This window comes from Poecilia reticulata, chromosome 23, assembly GCF_904066995.2.
Source record: "Poecilia reticulata chromosome 23, P_reticulata-male-v2, whole genome shotgun sequence".
NCBI lineage: Eukaryota > Metazoa > Chordata > Actinopteri > Cyprinodontiformes > Poeciliidae > Poecilia > Poecilia reticulata.
This window is the reverse complement of record NC_088852.1, coordinates 968578-988369: the sequence shown is the minus strand read 5'-3', so window position 1 is coordinate 988369 and position 19792 is coordinate 968578. Positions and strand designations below refer to the sequence as shown.

The 19792-nt window shown below is 49.7% G+C and overlaps 1 protein-coding gene and 1 long non-coding RNA gene across 4 annotated transcripts in view; one reads left to right on the top strand and one right to left on the bottom strand.

Moving 5' to 3' along the window:
- The window catches only part of LOC145550135 (uncharacterized), a 99130-nt gene extending 95354 nt beyond the window's left edge, over window positions 1–3776 (bottom strand). Inside the window, exon 1 of one of the 3 annotated variants that reach the window (XR_014085992.1) lies at window positions 3482–3772. The gene's annotated coding sequence lies outside the window, so the exon portion shown is untranslated. Of the gene's footprint in view, window positions 1–3481 lie in introns of all 3 variants that reach the window. The other 2 variants (XR_014085993.1, XM_081603743.1) reach the window with 2 other exon arrangements.
- Window positions 562–16976, top strand: LOC145550138 (uncharacterized). Its single transcript, XR_014085996.1, has 3 exons — window positions 562–1086; window positions 1211–2258; window positions 16513–16976. It is a non-coding gene; the product is annotated as an uncharacterized LOC145550138 (long non-coding RNA).
- Window positions 16977–19792: the final 2816 nt, after the last annotated feature.

The window sequence follows — 19792 nt, the reverse complement described above, 5'->3', positions numbered from 1 at the left end:
TTTCACAGACGGAGCGCCGCTTCTGCTCCACCTGGTAGTGACTCTCACACCGAACCTCAGCTTAAAGCTGCAGCATCTAACCTAAAAAATACATTTTACATACGTATTAAAACTTTCGCTGCCCTAACATGAGACAGGTAATCTCTAAAAAATAATGGATCTCCTCCCTGCTCTGCATAATTACTCCACTCAGTCAGAAACAGCCACTCAGAACTAGCAGTAATCAGCTAGCCGCCATGCTAACAGGAAGTTTTCATTCAGTAAATCTGGATTGTTTATTGTAATGGATCCTGTTTTTGCCTTTGAATGTTAAGTTTTATACTTTAATTTTTTGGCAATGTTGATGTTTTATTTTGGCTCTTTGCATTATTTAGCCTCTTCAGAGCCTCCATATGTTATCAGTCTGTTAAAGATAGTTTTACTGACAGCAGTACAATTTACACAATGCCTGTTTTGTTTAGTTCTCTTCTTGGAAAAAAAAAAAGTTATTAAAAACAAGTTTTTGTCTAAATTAAGGTGAATTCATGGTTCCTTTTTCCACATAATGTAACCGGTAGTGTTTATGATAAATAAATAATAATAATTATGTGATCGGTATCGGTGATCGGCCCTCATGGGTGATTGGTATCGGCAGGAAAAAACCTGATCGGTACATCTCTAGCAAAAAACCCTTAAAGTAGTTTTGCAAAACAAAGATTTTACAGTTTAGCCCAGAGCTGAGATAAACATTTGATTAAATAACGGTGGGAATCTTATGTAGGGAACGGAATATTCTCCTCCTTGTTTCGGTTCGTCCGCCCACAGCAGCAGCAGATCGGTTCGGCCCAGAATACCCAGAATCCCCGGCGCTGCCCCTCCCACAGGCAGCAGTCAAACAGGAATCAATAAGTCTCTCAGCAGCTGCTGCTGTGGCCTGAATGTGAATAAACAGCCGTACGTTTTAGTGCAGGATCGATGCAGGTGGACGGATGAATGGCACACAAAGAGCGCCGTGTCCGTGCATGCGCTGCGACAAAGCCGGCGACTCCAGCGTCCGACTGCTCCTTCACTAAGGGCCGATCGATGGGTGTGATGGATCAGTGACAGGTACGGCCATCAGCCAGCAGCACTTCCTATTCAGACACATTTCAATCACTCCCTGCCAGTCAAACATTCCTCAGTCTGCTTCAGGCTGACGGCGCCGCTCATCTGGGTTATTATGTCACCACAGAACCGGCTGCAGGACTGAAGAACCGGGTTTCTGCTGCGATCTATGGCTTCCACGCCTTCACACAGCAGGCTAATGCGACCCACATCTCACGTTTCCACAGCAGGCTGAACGACCCAATTCTGATCTTTTCACCCCAAAAACGTCACATCTGTTCCACTTCCAGATGTGGAACTAAATCAGAACCGATCGTTTTCAAATGTCTGCAGTCTGAACGATCATGTCGCATTTTATCCAACGCTGGCGTGAGACATGCGTCATAATTCTGCAGCAGAAGAAGACAGACGGGATGGAGACGTCTGTCAGTGAAGCAGAGCAGTAGAGGGTGGATGATTGACAGCGCTAAGCCCCTCCTCCTGGCTCTGATTGGTTGTTTCTTGATAGCATTGGGAGAAGGCAGAGGACATGAGTTTTTCTTATTATCTGTCTGCTTAGGTTCAGCAAATACGTAAAAAAATAATGATAAAAGTTAAATTCTGCAGATTTAAAGCAGATCTTTCTATCAAACAGGTAATTAAATGAGTTGGTGATTTCTTTGGCTCCAGCAGGTGGCGCTGTTGATCCTGGCAGATCCTGCAGCTTTGCTAACATCAGAAACAAGAGAACCAGATGAATCGCTTCAGCTGAAGAATCGATGCAGCTGCACTGAACCGGATCAGAACCAGCTTTATGCTAATCAAGAGCTAAAGACACAAAGCAGGAAAACTGTCTTTACATTTACTTCTAGTTACTTCTAGACAGAAGCTGGCTGGTTAGAGAGTTGTAGCCAAGCATGAAGGAAAGTTGAGTGGAAGGAAAAACTCTTCATTAAGCCATGGTAATTAGTAGCATGTAACTTTGTGTTGAATGAATTGTGAACTAAATTACTGAAACAATGCATTGCTCTGTCAGGTGATTCCATCAACTTACAGCACAACTTATTGGGATTCACTTAACGATGGAGCAACTCCAAGAGAAACAGAAAACGTAGTGGAGGAACGAAGGCTGGGTGCCAGAAGTCCCCTCATGTCTGCAATGGGCAGCTGATCAGAGAGCTGAAGCACCAGAACAGGTAATTCCTCCTCCAATAGTCACTCATCTCCATGATGACTCCAACTAAAATTAACGAGTCTTCAGAGAATACGGCGCGCTGAAGAGCACGCAGACATGAATCAGAGCTCATCAGCTCAGCAGACTGAGCGAACAAACTTTCCTGCTGCTTCGCCTCTTTCCTTCCATGACTGGCCAGGTGGCAGCTTGGCCGGACCCGGCCTCCGGAGGCCGAGCAGGCGGCAGATGGAGGGAGCACACCGGGTCTTTACGGGCGCAGCGCTGCAGCTCGGGGCTTCAGCCCCCACAATGCCGAGACGGCTCCTTTCGCTTCCCTGTGCGCCGATATGAAAGGGCAGAGGCATCAAGCATCCCACGGTAATGACAGCTTGAAGAGTGAAGGCTGAATAAATGCAGAGGAGGAGGAGACGCCGTGGCAGGAGGTCAGGAGCGTCGGGTCAATGCGAGGGACTCGTATGGCTGAGAATCGCTCCAATGATGAAGATTTTATTTGGTCCAATAACAAACAAACTGAATAAAACAGCAGCGTGCGTCACGGTTTGATAAATATCACGTTATTCCCTAGTTTGATTTTTTCTTAACCAATTTAAACTTCATTATTCCTCAATATGTGTGTATGCAATGAACAAATAACCGCCAGTATATCTACTTTTCTTCTGTTGTAAAAAAGGAGAAAAGTTGGAAAAACAATTCCCATTATTTGCCTTATTGTTATATTATAGCAATAAGGCAAATAGACATGAGTTAAACCCATGTTTGTTTATTCTCACTACTAACGTTGCACTCTTCCTTCTACCTTAATATTATTTGTTAAACAATAATAAAATAAAAAACATAATAAACATGTCTGTATTAACGTGCTTTCAGCAAAGCTACTTTGCAGATACAGAACATAAGACAGTTATTTATTGCTAACTAAGTTGCTTATTATTTAAATAATCAAACTTAAATCTCAGATTTAAACCTTTGAAGTGAAGCATGTGAGCATATCATCCCCAAAGGTTTAACTAATAAAATATAAAGCACATGGTTTATATAAGACATCAGCATTAAAGCAAGCTGCGCAATACAGAGCTAGCATTGTGCTAATTAGCTGCTACTGTACGAAATAACCCATAAACCACCGGTATATCCGTTAGCTTAAAGCTAATCTGCCAAAAGGTCCATGTGTAGGCTGACAAAAACACATTTCTCAACATTTTACAAAATTAAAATTCAACTCACCACATTGGGAAATGTTACAGAGCGAAAGTACGAAGTATTTTGTTCGGTCTGCAGGCGGATTAAACTACTTCTACTCACTTCCGGGGTTCCTTAAATCACTGTAAATACCCGACAGAGCCCCCTGGTGGAACGGAAAGGAATGAATCCAACATCGCTACAGAAACTCCTGCATGCTGGACTGGAGATTAAAAAATTAGATACATTTATCAGCACCTACTTTTTTAATTCAGTTAATTTAGGTTAGATGCTACCTTACTGGAAAATATTAAGTATCCCACTAAATTATTGAGATTTAAAACATGTTCCCATTTGTCTTGTCCAAACAGGAAAAATTAATTTTATGAATTCTGTTTTAGTCACAGCCTTCAGAGGTCATGATTCAACAATAAGAGAGAGAGACTGAGCAGAACCAGTGCTGCTGACCCAAAAGAACACAAAGACCCGTCTCACGTTACCCAGAAACATCTGGAGAAATATTCCCTGGTCCCGTTAATCTGAACATCTAACAGCTTTTCAGAAACAAGGTGGTGACGGTATCATGGTCTGGGCCGCTTTGATGCTTCAGGAAGACCTGCAGTAATTAATGAACGCAGATAAATCTGAAGAATATTATCTGAAAACTCATTCCTGACCTGAGCTCTAGCTAGCTCATTTTGGGCTTTGATTAGGACACTTTAGGGTGGATTAATTAAAGTTCACACTTCAATCCACTCAATATCACTCCCTCCAGTTTTTTATTATATCTGAACAAAATCAAAATGCTCCATTGATAGTTTATTGCAAATGTTTCACGAAAATAGTCAAACATTTGGATTCAGCTGATGCCAAATCCCACCTGTAGGTGGCAGTATGACGCCTCGGCCTTATTTAATGTGAATTTATAGTCTAGATTAGCGGTTCTCAACGTGGGCGGTACCGCCCCCCAGGGGGCGTTCAGAGGACGGCAGGGGGCGCTGGCGGACATTTCTACAAAAGGGGGGCGCTGGGATGCCTTTGGGGGGCGTTTGGTCAAAGGTAAACTTTACACCTTAAATCCACAACAATACCAGTTTAGACTTTGAGCAACTTGGTAAAACTGTATTGTGTAACATTAAACCATGCTTGGCTGCAACTGTATCGATGGCAGCTCTTCTTCTATTCAGTGTTTGTAGCTTCATGGCGCAGCTCCGCATCAGTTCAGCGTTACACCGGCTGATGACGCTGCTGTGATTCACTTTGCCTGGTATTTATGTACATATGTTTTGGCAGTTCTGTGATCATGTCAAAGCAGCAACTTATATTAAAAAGTGTTTTATTGTCCGTTTGAAAGCTGCCCGCTACCATGGAAGGACAACAGAAAATCGCTAAACATGTAATAACTAAAATCACGATACCCTCACTTTGTATCCCTCTGAAAAATGAACCAATTTAAATAAAGAAATCCCTCCATGGTGATACCACAATAGAGAGCGTTCATTTTATAGCGTTAACACGGAGCTGTAAGTGGTCCGGTATGAAACGGGTTTGATGGAACAACACAGCACTTTTAAATTTCAATAATTAGAATGCAGAAATTGTTTCCGTTGTTTTATGTCGGTCTGCCTTTTCACCATCGATATGTTTCCCGACCGCCCTGTACCTTAGGGAGTTAAAAACAAAAAAACAAAAAAAACAACCTCCGCGCACATTGCGCTAAACTCTGAAACATGAGAAGCGGCAAAACGGAGCGACGAACTAGATGTGAATTATGGCATAAAAACAGAGAATCCGACGCTGAACAGTGAAAAATCAACACATGATGTGAAACACATGACGATTAGGCGGCGCAGCAGGTGATGAGTGAAGATTACTGATGGTCAATAAACGATAAAATAAATGTAGCAACAGGAAAGAAACTAAAGTGGACATAGCAATAAACCAAGAGAGGATAAACTAATCAAAGGAACTAAATGGAAATGAATGAAGAACAAAATGCAAGAATAAACTAAGAAACTAAAGTAAATACGGAGGAATAAACTGTATGGCAGACCTTTCGAGCATATTAATACAGGGACTGTATGGCAAGAATAAACAGACACTATTTCCAGATAAAAGGTAAAATAATAATGTTGAAGTGCCATGGGCAGGAGCGCAACTACACATTATTCAGGTAGATGCGAAAACATAAATCGGCACAACCCCACAAAGGAGCGTAGAAACATACGCTCCCCCCCAACCCCCCTCCTCCAGACGCCGATACGTTTAGGGCAAAACTCGCTACATTTACCCTGTTATGTGCGTAAGGTGAAGGAGCGTAAGGTGCGCGAGGTGTACGGGAAAACATAATCGGTGCGCCGATTCAAAACATCTACAATAATGATAGTAACATTAATAATAAAATAATTGTCAGTGCAAAGTAGCCTACAAATTCTTTGGTGGGGGGCGGTGAGGGACCTGGATAAAGGCTAGGGGGGCGCTGGGCCGAAAAAGGTTGAGAAACACTGATTTAGATCAAAGTGGACTGTAACAAAGTCACATTTATTGTCATACATAAATGCAAATATTACAAAATGTCTTACAAATATTTAGAAAGAAAGTAGCTCCATGAAATCAGTGATTTTGACTGTAGAAAATAAAACTCGTAAAATCCTGGAGGGACGTTAATATGCTGCATAATTTACCTTTAACTGGCTGTAAACCTTCAAATTAAGCAAAGCAGAGAGGGTTAACGTTCCTCCCCAGAGATTTTAAAGTCTCGTTCTCAGTTATCAGTCTGGAAAGATTCAAATGTGACCAAAAAAAGCTGAAACAGAAGAAACTCATAAGGGAGTTGAATATTTTCACCGCTCTACATCTGTGCAGGAACAATGAGTTCAACCAGTAGAAACCTGTCCTGTTTGTGACTCAGAACAATTTTGGTAATAAATTTGAAAAGAATCCTGCAAGTATGAGGCCGGTGACTAAAACAAATTGCTCCATACAGCAAAGTGTAACAACAGCAGGCCGCACTCATTTCCTCATATATCTTCAGCTTCCTGAACTAATGTAGCATCTCTTCAAATTGAGGCTCCACGGGAACGTTGATGAGTAAACCTTCGCCACGACGGGTGCACTGCTGTGTGCGAGATTGGAAAGGACAGGGAGGACAGAGTTCTTGCTCAAACATGGAGACTCACACTGTTCCACTTTGTTACACACACTCCTGCAGACCTGTGGCTCCGACACTTGGCTCAGTGTTTATAGCAGAGGCCCTGCAGTTACTCCATCCAGCGACGTGAAGTTTGAAGGGAAAGGCGGCGCGTAGGAGGTGATCAGGCCCGCTCTCTGACGTGAAGTGAAATGGCTTGTAGAGCACTTCCTCTGCAGGTGTAATTGATTGTGTGTGTGTGTGTGTGTGTGTGTGTGTGTGTGTGTGTGTGTGTGTGTCGACGGAGGGAAAAATGGCTCCTTTCATACAGCAGATACGGGTCTCTGCAGGAAGAACGAGGCTGTTTGGAGTCAAAGAGCTGTTTCATTTATCCAGCCGAGACATGCAGACCGACTCCAGGAACGCTTCTGTTGCCGATATTACATCAAACCTAACGTTTATTACAAGTGTTGGATTTTTCTGAAATAACTCAAAAACATGTAGTTTTTCCACAAATTGTGGATTTATTGAAAGCAGGGACAAATATTTGGGTTTAACAGAAATAAATCAGACAGAATCTGTTAATAATCACAATATTTAATTCAGATAGGAACAAAAATCGTTCATTTAAAACATAACTTCAAAGAGTTTCCAGTAGCAGCCAGTGCTGCAGTGAATCTGAACATGCCTCTGACTGAAGACTGTAGCTGTGTCATGCTAACATGCTAACAGCTCCATGTCCAAGCAGCAGAGACGATATTCCACAGTAACATGACCTGGATGACTCCACCAGCTGCTAATCCGCCTCTTTTGCTTTTGCTGCTCCTCCTTAAATCTGTCTGGTCAGAAAGACGCTGGAGTCTGGGATGCCATCCTTCGATGATGAAGGAAGAGATGGTTTGAACCACTTCCTTCTCACCTCCTCTGGGGAGAGGGGTCAAAGGTCAGGGGTTATTTGAGCTTTTGAGATGCTAATCAGCTGCTCCAAGTAGTAACACATTGTTGCCATGGTTATGCATTATAACAGTCCAAAAGTGAAAAAAGGTAAAAACTCCTTCCAGCATCCAGACAAACAGGCGACGCCTCAGTAACATCCGACTCTTCTTGCAGTGGGAGTTCCACCAGGAGCCGTTTCCGGCCCCATCCTGTTTCAGTTTATTCGTCAACGGTTTTCCAGACGCGTGTTTCTGAAATCACCATGTTTCTGCAGATCACAGGCAACAGAACGGACACACCTGGAGATAACAATAGCCTCTGAAGCCCCGCCCACTCTGACCCGGGTCGATATACACGGATGTGTTTCCGTTTTCCCATCTGACCACAAACTATATCAGGTGAAAAGGGAATGGAAAAATGAAAATGCTTTTCAAAGCAGAGCTATCGGTGCGATCAGAAAGATCCACATGATGGGATGGATGTCTTCAGCTGCAGCTCAGGTGAGCAGGAACAGGTGTTTCCACCTTAATTACCTCACAAACTGCTAAGTTTCCATTTCTGGGAGCGAGTGGAGCGCAGCTGGGGCCCGCCGGGCGCCAGGGCACCACAGGTCCACGGACAGACAAACAATCACTTCAGGAGAGATTTATTCTAATATATTCATGGTTGGATCCTCCAAATGTCATGTGAGTTAATCTGGGAGATGAAGCTTATGATGAAGAGGAATGGGATCCTGGGAAGTGATGCAGTAATATCCAGGGCGGCAGCGTTAACCAGAGGGGGGGACTGATGCGCGGCGGCCAGAGCCAGAGGAACGTTGTCAAAGTCAAAGCTGAAGGCAACAAGCAGGACGTTTCCTCCACTGGAGTCACTTTGGAAAACAGATACAGAGGGAAGATCAGCGCTGCATTTGCTGTTTTCATCAGGTTTTAAGTACAAAAGTTTATGGCAGACGGCAGGTTTCAGTTATGAAACATTTAGGGTTCATTCAGCAGCCACAGTCAGTCCGCTTTGGCCCGACTCCGGTCCGCTTTATGCCCGACTCCGGTCCGCTTTATGCCTGACTCCGGTCCACTTTAAGGCCCGACTCCGGTCCGCTTTATGCCTGACTCCGGTCCGCTTTATGCCCGACTCCGGTCCGCTTTATGCCTGACTCCGGTCCACTTTAAGGCCCGACTCCGGTCCGCTTTATGCCTGACTCCGGTCCGCTTTAAGGCCCGACTCCGGTCCGCTTTATGCCTGACTCCGGTCCGCTTTATGCCTGACTCCGGTCCGCTTTATGCCCGACTCCGGTCCGCTTTATGCCCGACTCCGGTCCGCTTTATGCCCGACTCCGGTCCGCTTTATGCCTGACTCCGGTCCACTTTAAGGCCCGACTCCGGTCCGCTTTATGCCTGACTCCGGTCCGCTTTATGCCTGACTCCGGTCCGCTTTATGCCCGACTCCGGTCCGCTTTATGCCCGACTCCGGTCCGCTTTATGCCTGACTCCGGTCCGCTTTAAGGCCCGACTCCGGTCCGCTTTATGCCTGACTCCGGTCCGCTTTATGCCTGACTCCGGTCCGCTTTAAGGCCCGACTCCGGTCCGCTTTATGCCCGACTCCGGTCCGCTTTATGCCTGACTCCGGTCCACTTTAAGGCCCGACTCCGGTCCGCTTTATGCCTGACTCCGGTCCGCTTTAAGGCCCGACTCCGGTCCGCTTTATGCCTGACTCCGGTCCGCTTTATGCCTGACTCCGGTCCGCTTTATGCCCGACTCCGGTCCGCTTTATGCCCGACTCCGGTCCGCTTTATGCCCGACACCAGTCCGCTTTATGCCCGACTCCAGTCCGCTTTGGCCCGACTCCGGTCCACTTTAAGGCCCGACTCCGGTCCGCTTTATGCCTGACTCCGGTCCGCTTTAAGGCCCGACTCCGGTCCGCTTTTTGTCCGACTCTGGTCCGCTTTAAAGCCCGACTCCGGTCCGCTTTAAGGCCCGACTCCGGTCTGCTTTATGCCCGACTCCGGTCCGCTTTATGCCCGACTCCGGTCCGCTTTATGCCTGACTCCGGTCCGCTTTGGCCTGACTCCGGTCCGCTTTATGCCTGACTCCGGTCCGCTTTAAGGCCCGACTCCGGTCCGCTTTATGCCTGACTCCGGTCCGCTTTAAGGCCCGACTCCGGTCCGCTTTATGCCTGACTCCGGTCCGCTTTATGCCTGACTCCGGTCCGCTTTATGCCCGACTCTGGTTCGTTTAGGGAGGTGTGAACGCATAAGTGAACTCTGGTTTGGTTTGAGTTCATATGTGAACGCTAAGTGGACCAGGGACCGCTCCAAAAGCAGGAAGTGGACTACAGCGCAAAGCATTCTGGGTACACGTGCTAGCCTAGCGGTAGCAGCAGAATGGCTCCTGGTCTTCAGCCAAAGACATAAGAGAGAAATCCTCCAACCTCTAAAATCTGACGCCTCCATCTTGTTTCCATCTGGTGAAGAAGGAAGTTGCTCTCCATCTTCTTGAGCACAGTTTCCTGTTCAAAGAGCAGCTGGAGCAGATGATGAAGTTCTGGTTCCAGTAGAACCGGGTCGACCGGACCATCAGGAGGGAAAACAGCCTGGTCCTGATGGTTTTACCTCACCATTCTCGCTGTTAGCTGGTTTCTGCTGAACAGTCAGCGATGCTGCAGAACACAGCTGAGCGAACTGAACTCTAACTCAGTGATTCTTAAAGTGTCGGCGTCTCAGAAGGCTGAAAAAATCCTCAAATATTTGTAATAATAGATTTTTATCTCTTTTTAAATTAGAAAATGCTTTGTGTTTGTAATCATTATTATAAAATATAAGTAGAAGTAACTTAGCGAAAGGTTTGACATGCAGATCTTTCTGATTGGGTGTCAGTCACGTTCATCGGTTACTTTATTCCTTAAGCTAGCATAGCAGGCATGACATGGAAAAGTTTCAGACCAGAAAAAGACAGAATGAACGTCCAGCAGCCCTGAGGAGGAGAAAACTGCTGGAAAATGAAATAAAAACCAGAAGGTCCCAACAAATGGTTAGCAGATGAACTGAAGTCGATGTTTCTTTATGGTCATCAGCAGATCTAAGGGCACCAACTGCCACCATATTAACTTCAGATTACCAATAATAAAAATAATAAAGTTGCAAACTGCAGATGATGTTTACCTGCTAAAATCTGCATGATTATCAGAAAAGCCTGCAGCCTCTGCAGCCTCGTTACGGGAAACTTTCTGGAAGCTGATGAGAAAAGTGAAGCAACATGGAAAGTTGAGGAAATGATCAAACAGTCGAAGCGGGACCTTTCTGCTGTTTTCTCATCATTACAAAGCTGCAGGCGCCGACTTCCTGCTCGCCTCGTCACCATCCAGCCACGCCGCCACACAATCAACAAATAAACTCGGCGGCTCTCTGTCAAACGCATCATTATCCTGAACGCGGCGCGTCAGGCGAACAGAGCGCCGCTCGTCTAACAACGTCGGCTCTGTCCTCCAAAGCTTCCCTGGAGCTCTGGACACTGTTTACATAAACCGGCCAATTTAGCCGCGTTACAGAGAACCGGGTCGGCCGCTTCGCCACACACACACACACACACACACACACACACACACACACACACACACACACACACACACACACACACACACACACACACACACACGACGGGTCCAATAACAAAGTATTACAGACTGACAGCTAACTGACAGAGGAGCCAAATGAGATCCGTTTATGGCCCAAGTCGTGATAATCCCAGATATTTTACAGAAGATGAAACAAAGCTGAAGGAAAGACGGACGTAGCGGAGACATCCTGGTCATCAGAGCGCCGCTGTCAGCCGGTGGGGCGACGCCAGCAAACCAGGCGCCAAACCAGTGGCTGAGGTGGAGAAACCCAGGAAATATGACCGGGAGCAAAGCGCCTGCTCTGGAGAGCTTAGGGAGGCATCAGAGCGCCGGGCTGGACCGAGTCAGCTGCTAATTCAGAACCTGGAACCGGAGAATTACTGAAGCCGAGGCCTGCATGACAGAGCAGCAGGGGGTCCAGGGGGCGGGGAGAGTTCAGACCGGGCTGAGCGGGTTGGACACGCTGATCCAAACACTGAGAAAACAAATCACTCATGACACAAAGACGTGTTCAGGGCAGAACCACCTGACCGGGTCCAAGTCGACGTGTTCAGGGCAGAACCAACTGACCGGGTCCAAGTTCCCGTGTTCAGGGCAGAACCACCTGACCGGGTCCAAGTCCCCGTGTTCAGGGCAGAACCACCTGACCGGGTCCAAGTCCCCGTGTTTAGGGCAGAACCACCTGACCGGGTCCAAGTCCCCCCCGTGTTCAGGGCAGAACCACCTGACCGGGTCCAAGTCCCCCCCGTGTTCAGGGCAGAACCACCAGACCGGGTCCAAGTCGACGTGTTCAGGGCAGAACCCACTTGACCGGGCCCACACCCAGTCGACGTGTTCAGGGCAGAACCACCTGACCGGGTCCAAGTCGACGTGTTCAGGGCAGAACCACCTGACCGGGTCCAAGTCCCCGTGTTCAGGGCAGAACCACCTGACCGGGTCCAAGTCCCCGTGTTCAGGGCAGAACCGCCTGACCGGGTCCAAGTCCCCGTGTTCAGGGCAGAACCGCCTGACCGGGTCCAAGTCCCCGTGTTCAGGGCAGAACCACCTGACCGGGTCCAAGTCCCCCCCGTGTTCAGGGCAGAACCACCTGACCGGGTTCAAGTCGACGTGTTCAGGGCAGAACCACCTGACCGGGTCCAAGTCGACGTGTTCAGGGCAGAACCACCTGACCGGGTTCAAGTCGACGTGTTCAGGGCAGAACCGCCTGACCGGGTCCAAGTCGACGTGTTCAGGGCAGAACCGCCTGACCGGGTTCAAGTCGACGTGTTCAGGGCAGAACCACCTGACCGGGTCCAAGTCCCCCCCGTGTTCAGGGCAGAACCACCTGACCGGGTTCAAGTCGACGTGTTCAGGGCAGAACCGCCTGACCGGGTCCAAGTCCCCCCCGTGTTCAGGGCAGAACCACCTGACCGGGTCCAAGTCGACGTGTTCAGGGCAGAACCGCCTGACCGGGTCCAAGTCGACGTGTTCAGGGCAGAACCGCCTGACCGGGTCCAAGTCCCCGTGTTCAGGGCAGAACCACCTGACCGGGTCCAAGTCGACGTGTTCAGGGCAGAACCAACTGACCGGGTCCAAGTCGCCGTGTTCAGGGCAGAACCACCTGACCGGGTCCAAGTCCCGTGTTCAGGCAGAACCACCTGACCGGGTTCAAGTCGACGTGTTCAGGGCAGAACCGCCTGACCGGGTCCAAGTCCCCCCCGTGTTCAGGGCAGAACCAACTGACCGGGTCCAAGTCGACGTGTTCAGGGCAGAACCACCTGACCGGGTCCAAGTCGACGTGTTCAGGGCAGAACCACCTGACCGGGTCCAAGTCGACGTGTTCAGGGCAGAACCAACTGACCGGGTCCAAGTCCCCGTGTTCAGGGCAGAACCACCTGACCGGGTCCAAGTCCCCCCCGTGTTCAGGGCAGAACCAACTGACCGGGTCCAAGTCCCCGTGTTCAGGGCAGAACCACCTGACCGGGTTCAAGTCGACGTGTTCAGGGCAGAACCAACTGACCGGGTCCAAGTCGACGTGTTCAGGGCAGAACCACCTGACCGGGTCCAAGTCCCCCCCGTGTTCAGGGCAGAACCACCTGACCGGGTCCAAGTCCCCCCCGTGTTCAGGGCAGAACCACCTGACCGGGTCCAAGTCCCCCCCGTGTTCAGGGCAGAACCACCTGACCGGGTCCAAGTCGACGTGTTCAGGGCAGAACCACCTGGCCGGGTCCAAGTCCCCCCCGTGTTCATGGCAGAACCACCTGACCGGGTCCAAGTCCCCGTGTTCAGGGCAGGACCGCCTGACCGGGTCCAAGTCCCCGTGTTCAGGGCAGGACCGCCTGACCGGGTCCAAGTCCCCGTGTTCAGGGCAGAACCAACTGACCGGGTCCAAGTCCCCGTGTTCAGGGCAGAACCACCTGACCGGGTCCAAGTCGACGTGTTCAGGGCAGAACCGCCTGACCGGGTCCAAGTCCCCGTGTTCAGGGCAGAACCGCCTGACCGGGTCCAAGTCGACGTGTTCAGGGCAGAACCGCCTGACCGGGTCCAAGTCCCCGTGTTCAGGGCAGGACCGCCTGACCGGGTCCAAGTCCCCGTGTTCAGGGCAGAACCACCTGACCGGGTCCAAGTCGACGTGTTCAGGGCAGAACCACCTGACCGGGTCCAAGTCCCGTGTTCAGGGCAGAACCAACTGACCGGGTCCAAGTCCCCGTGTTCAGGGCAGAACCACCTGACCGGGTCCAAGTCCCCCCCGTGTTCAGGGCAGAACCACCTGACCGGGTCCAAGTCCCCGTGTTCAGGGCAGAACCGCCTGACCGGGTCGAAGTCCCCGTGTTCAGGGCAGAACCACCTGACCGGGTCCAAGTCCCCCCCGTGTTCAGGGCAGAACCACCTGACCGGGTCCAAGTCCCCGTGTTCAGGGCAGAACCGCCTGACCGGGTCCAAGTCCCCGTGTTCAGGGCAGAACCACCTGACCGGGTCCAAGTCCCCCCCGTGTTCAGGGCAGGACCGCCTGACCGGGTCCAAGTCCCCGTGTTCAGGGCAGAACCGCCTGACCGGGTTCAAGTCGACGTGTTCAGGGCAGAACCACCTGACCGGGTCCAAGTCCCCCCCGTGTTCAGGGCAGAACCACCTGACCGGGTTCAAGTCGACGTGTTCAGGGCAGAACCGCCTGACCGGGTCCAAGTCCCCCCCGTGTTCAGGGCAGAACCACCTGACCGGGTCCAAGTCGACGTGTTCAGGGCAGAACCGCCTGACCGGGTCCAAGTCGACGTGTTCAGGGCAGAACCGCCTGACCGGGTCCAAGTCCCCGTGTTCAGGGCAGAACCACCTGACCGGGTCCAAGTCGACGTGTTCAGGGCAGAACCAACTGACCGGGTCCAAGTCCCCGTGTTCAGGGCAGAACCACCTGACCGGGTCCAAGTCCCCGTGTTCAGGGCAGAACCACCTGACCGGGTTCAAGTCGACGTGTTCAGGGCAGAACCGCCTGACCGGGTCCAAGTCCCCCCCGTGTTCAGGGCAGAACCAACTGACCGGGTCCAAGTCGACGTGTTCAGGGCAGAACCACCTGACCGGGTCCAAGTCGACGTGTTCAGGGCAGAACCACCTGACCGGGTCCAAGTCGACGTGTTCAGGGCAGAACCAACTGACCGGGTCCAAGTCCCCGTGTTCAGGGCAGAACCACCTGACCGGGTCCAAGTCCCCCCCGTGTTCAGGGCAGAACCAACTGACCGGGTCCAAGTCCCCGTGTTCAGGGCAGAACCACCTGACCGGGTTCAAGTCGACGTGTTCAGGGCAGAACCAACTGACCGGGTCCAAGTCGACGTGTTCAGGGCAGAACCACCTGACCGGGTCCAAGTCCCCCCCGTGTTCAGGGCAGAACCACCTGACCGGGTCCAAGTCCCCCCCGTGTTCAGGGCAGAACCACCTGACCGGGTCCAAGTCCCCCCCGTGTTCAGGGCAGAACCACCTGACCGGGTCCAAGTCGACGTGTTCAGGGCAGAACCACCTGACCGGGTCCAAGTCCCCCCCGTGTTCAGGGCAGAACCACCTGACCGGGTCCAAGTCCCCGTGTTCAGGGCAGAACCACCTGACCGGGTCCAAGTCGACGTGTTCAGGGCAGAACCGCCTGACCGGGTCCAAGTCCCCGTGTTCAGGGCAGGACCGCCTGACCGGGTCCAAGTCCCCGTGTTCAGGGCAGAACCACCTGACCGGGTCCAAGTCGACGTGTTCAGGGCAGAACCACCTGACCGGGTCCAAGTCCCCGTGTTCAGGGCAGAACCAACTGACCGGGTCCAAGTCCCCGTGTTCAGGGCAGAACCACCTGACCGGGTCCAAGTCCCCCCCGTGTTCAGGGCAGAACCACCTGACCGGGTCCAAGTCCCCGTGTTCAGGGCAGAACCACCTGACCGGGTCCAAGTCCCCCCCGTGTTCAGGGCAGAACCACCTGACCGGGTCCAAGTCCCCGTGTTCAGGGCAGAACCGCCTGACCGGGTCCAAGTCCCCGTGTTCAGGGCAGAACCACCTGACCGGGTCCAAGTCCCCCCCGTGTTCAGGGCAGGACCGCCTGACCGGGTCCAAGTCCCCGTGTTCAGGGCAGAACCACCTGACCGGGTCCAAGTCGACGTGTTCAGGGCAGAACCACCTGACCGGGTCCAAGTCCCCGTGTTCAGGGCAGAACCACCTGACCGGGTCCAAATCCCCGTCTGTCCAAATGAGCACCACAGACACAGAAACCTAAAAACATGTAAAAGTTCTGGAACATGCCAGAGACGCAGCGTTTTCTCCCTACAGTTTTCTGTCTCATCTCTACAAAGTCTGAACGGCTGAAAGCTGCTGCTGGTCCAGGTCCTCTCCAGTCGCTCTTGCTTTGACTAGGCCACGTCGAGTTAATGGAATATGTTCCATATTTGAACGATTGCAATTCACACCTCTGACTAGATGCTGCAGATTCAAAAAGATTTTAAACTTTATGCACAAAGTTCATCGCAGAGGAAACTAAAGCGATAAAAAATAAAAATCCCGTCTGAACACAGAAACAAAACCACTCATAATTTAACCTCATTGTTCTTATGGTTGGGTGAATATTAATTATCTGTCGTCAGTGTCACTATGAAACTTCACAGGTAAAAAGGCCTCTGAACCGGGTCAGGAGGTTCTGCTGAGGTTCTGATGATGAACCGTCATTTGATTCAGGGAAGGAACTAAAACATGGAGCACTCTGGCTCTAGAAACTGTTGGTTTAGACAGTAAGCTGAGGATTTTGTTGATCCTTCCCCTGACTGATACATTTATCTCCATTATTCTGCAGCTGATCCAAATAACTCGGAGTGTTTGAGTCTCTACTTGTTCTGGAATGATTCCTCCTGGTATTCCAGCATCACTCTGCTGACCTAAAGCTCTCCTCCTCTGGTTCCTCCAGGTGTCGGCGCTGGAGCGTGAAAGCTTCTGGATCGTGTGTTTTCAGACTCGGCTTCCGGCCTCAAAGGAGCTCATTGATCGCCGCCATGTTTAACATACTCCCTCCGCTTTTCAAGGCCCGCAGCGAACAAAACCCTCGCCATCGACCCCCGAACCCCACCTGCTGGTGGAGATCAAAAGCCCATCTCCACCCCACACCCACTTCCTGCTCAGCTGCCGGTTGCCGAGGTGAACCATCGCCACGGGCAACGGACCAAAAGAGAAGGAGGAGGACCGGGAGGAAGGAGGTGAGCCGAGAGGAGTAGTGAATAGATGTGAGAAGAGGGCATGAAATCGATGAGGCCGTGCAACAGCTTTTCAGTTTCTGTGCCCACACACACACACACACACACACACACACACACACACACACACACACACACACACACACACACACACACACACACACACACACACACTCTAAAATAAAGCGGAGCGAGATGACCTGGCATTTATGATTGCCAACATCCTCGTCCACGCTGCAGGAACGATGAGAACGATGCGTTCATCCCTCCCTCACAAGTTAAATGTTTCGTCTATTTTTAGAGCCGCACAAATTAATCTTCTCCACCTCCGCTGACATGAATATGAGTTTTAACTTTAATTCTCCCATAATTAAAGCCGAGCTGCAGCAGGCTGCAGGTTTCAAGAGTTTCATTCCTCACACAGGCGGAGTGGAGGAAGGTCTGCTGTTTCCTTTAAATGTCACTCTGCTGAAACGCGCTGCGTTTAGGCGGCACCACTGATATTTACCAGGCAGGGAAATCAGAGCGGACGCCTTCATGAAGCCAGAACCTGACGGAACCACAGCTCTGAGCAGGTCCTTCAGATCCGATTTATTCTCCCCTGATCCAAACTCAAACCCAGAGCATTTTAATAAAGGTTTTACTTTTTCCATCTTCCTGCAGATATCGATTTCTAAACTCTGACTTTTCTACAAAAACTGAAACTCCTGATGAAAACCTGAACGTTTGGATGCCATTGAAAGGTACCAGAGAATCTGTGGCCCAGTTCTGGTTCTGAGTCCGTTGTACTGGGATTACTGGGACGATGTTCACTTACTGGAGCTGCACAGTGCAAGACGAGAAAATCACAGCGAACAAGAGAAATGACCAGAAACGGAGCTCTGGTGAAAACAGACCCACAGTGAAGTTCCCACAGCATGATGCCGCCACCACCAGGCGTTCAGACCAAACTCTGACCTGGTCAGCTGATTTCCACAGGTCGCCTCATCGTTCGTCGTTCTGTGGGGAATTTTCCAAAGCAAACTGTTTGAGATTTTCTACTGGATCAGAACCGGACCCATCACTGGAGGAAAATGTTTGAGTCTCTATATATTTGCTGTAATTCCTGTAAATCTTCCACTTATGAAGGCAGATAATTTGGGATTAGTAATCTGGATTAGTAATCGGTTTGGTGTGAACAGTATCTGATCCAGGACCAGTTCAGTATTTTTAATTTTGCAGAGAAAACAGTTTCCAGTTTTATTGTAGGTTTTGGGTGATGCTGCCCCCTGGTGGAGACGTCTGACGGTTCAACTCCAGCATGCAGCGATTCGACGGATGTCATGCTGTTAGCAGTGTTGCTAACTCTGCTAGCAAAAACAAGCCCATGATGCTGAACTGTTATTTTTGCAGCTATTGCATATCTATTAACCCATTAATCCCTGGATTACCTGGATTATTCTGTGTTTTAGCATAACTCCTGCTTTAAATGCTGCAAAAAGTTCCTCAGAAAAACTAAAATCCTCTTGAATGTTTAATTCAGATTAACACATTTTGCATAAACTGCTTCTCAGGCGCGGACCGGCTTCAAGGTGCCGCCACATGAAAACATCAAACTTTCATATAGTTCCTAATTGTTCTTTCACAGCAGCAGCGGCTCTGGCAGCAACAGGTCAAAGGTCAAACCCACAGTTCAGCAAACATTTAAGAGGCAAACCGCCGATGCACTGACATCAATGAAGAAAAGGAAATAAAATCAATATTCTAGAGTCATTCAGTGATATTTTTACCTCAGGTTGTTAGCTAGCTGTGCTGCTAGCTTAGCCTACAATGCTAACTTGTTATGTTTACATTTATTGCGTATTTATTAAATACTGCAACAAATCAGCATAAAAAGGTTAGAGGGTAAAACTGATACGGATCAATAAAATTCGCATTCAAACTGTTTCATATTTATAATTCTGCTGCTGTTCAACCCAGAGGAGCCAGAAGGATCCGGGTCCAGATGGAGGAGGGGGACAGAGCGGGGCACTGCTGGTCTCCATGGCGACCAGCCGGCGTTGGGGTCAGCTCTCCAGCTGGGCCGTTTCAGCTGAAGCCTCGGCTGCGTGGAGCGGAGACGAGCCGCGCGGCACAAGAGCCTCCATTACGGCTGCAGCACAAGAGGCCCGCTCCATTATGGCTCCACATAAGGGCCTTCGCTCGGCTCTCAGTCATTCTAATGAGCAGAGGCGAGCGGCGCCGCAGAGCCTCTGACTGGGTCTGCGTCGGGGCTCGGCGGAACGGCTCCCACGCGGCTCCGGCGGCCCCCGATGCAGAAGAGCGCTCGACGAGGATTGGGTTTTTTTTCATTCCTGTAATTGTGACGCTTCAGAGAGCTCTTAGGCAGAGATTTAATGGCGTCTAATGGAATCTCATCACAGAAAGAGAGAGCAGCGACAGACAGGGACAACACCGGCTAATGTCTCCATGTCCAGATTCACTGCAAACCCAATTAGTTTCTAAATTAATAAAAATGCTATCATTTGCATGTGTGGTTCTGTTTATGTATGGTGTTTAAGATCCTGATTTCATCCTGAATAAACTGAATCAAGTGTTTAAACGTGTTAAATACAGTTTATGATCATCACAGTGATCAGAGGATCACTTTGCATTCAGAACCAACAGATCAGAATCACCTGCAGACGGAGATCACAGATATGATTTACGTTCTACTGGATGGTTTCCTGACAGGAAGCAGATAAAGATAATTAAAGCTGGATAATAGTATGAGAACAGAGCATGATGGCAGGAAGATTATTGGAACATAAACACCAGAACGACCAGGAAGACAAGAGAAAAGGTTCCCACACATCTGACCTGGAAACATGATTTTACCGTTTTGGGAAAAAAAAACATACGGTAAAATATTGGCATGTTTAATCTCAACTCCCTGTAAATATTGTTTCAGTTCATTCGACTATAATTCATTGATCCATCCTCTATAAACTCTGTTTTCAACATGATGGTCCAGTCGAC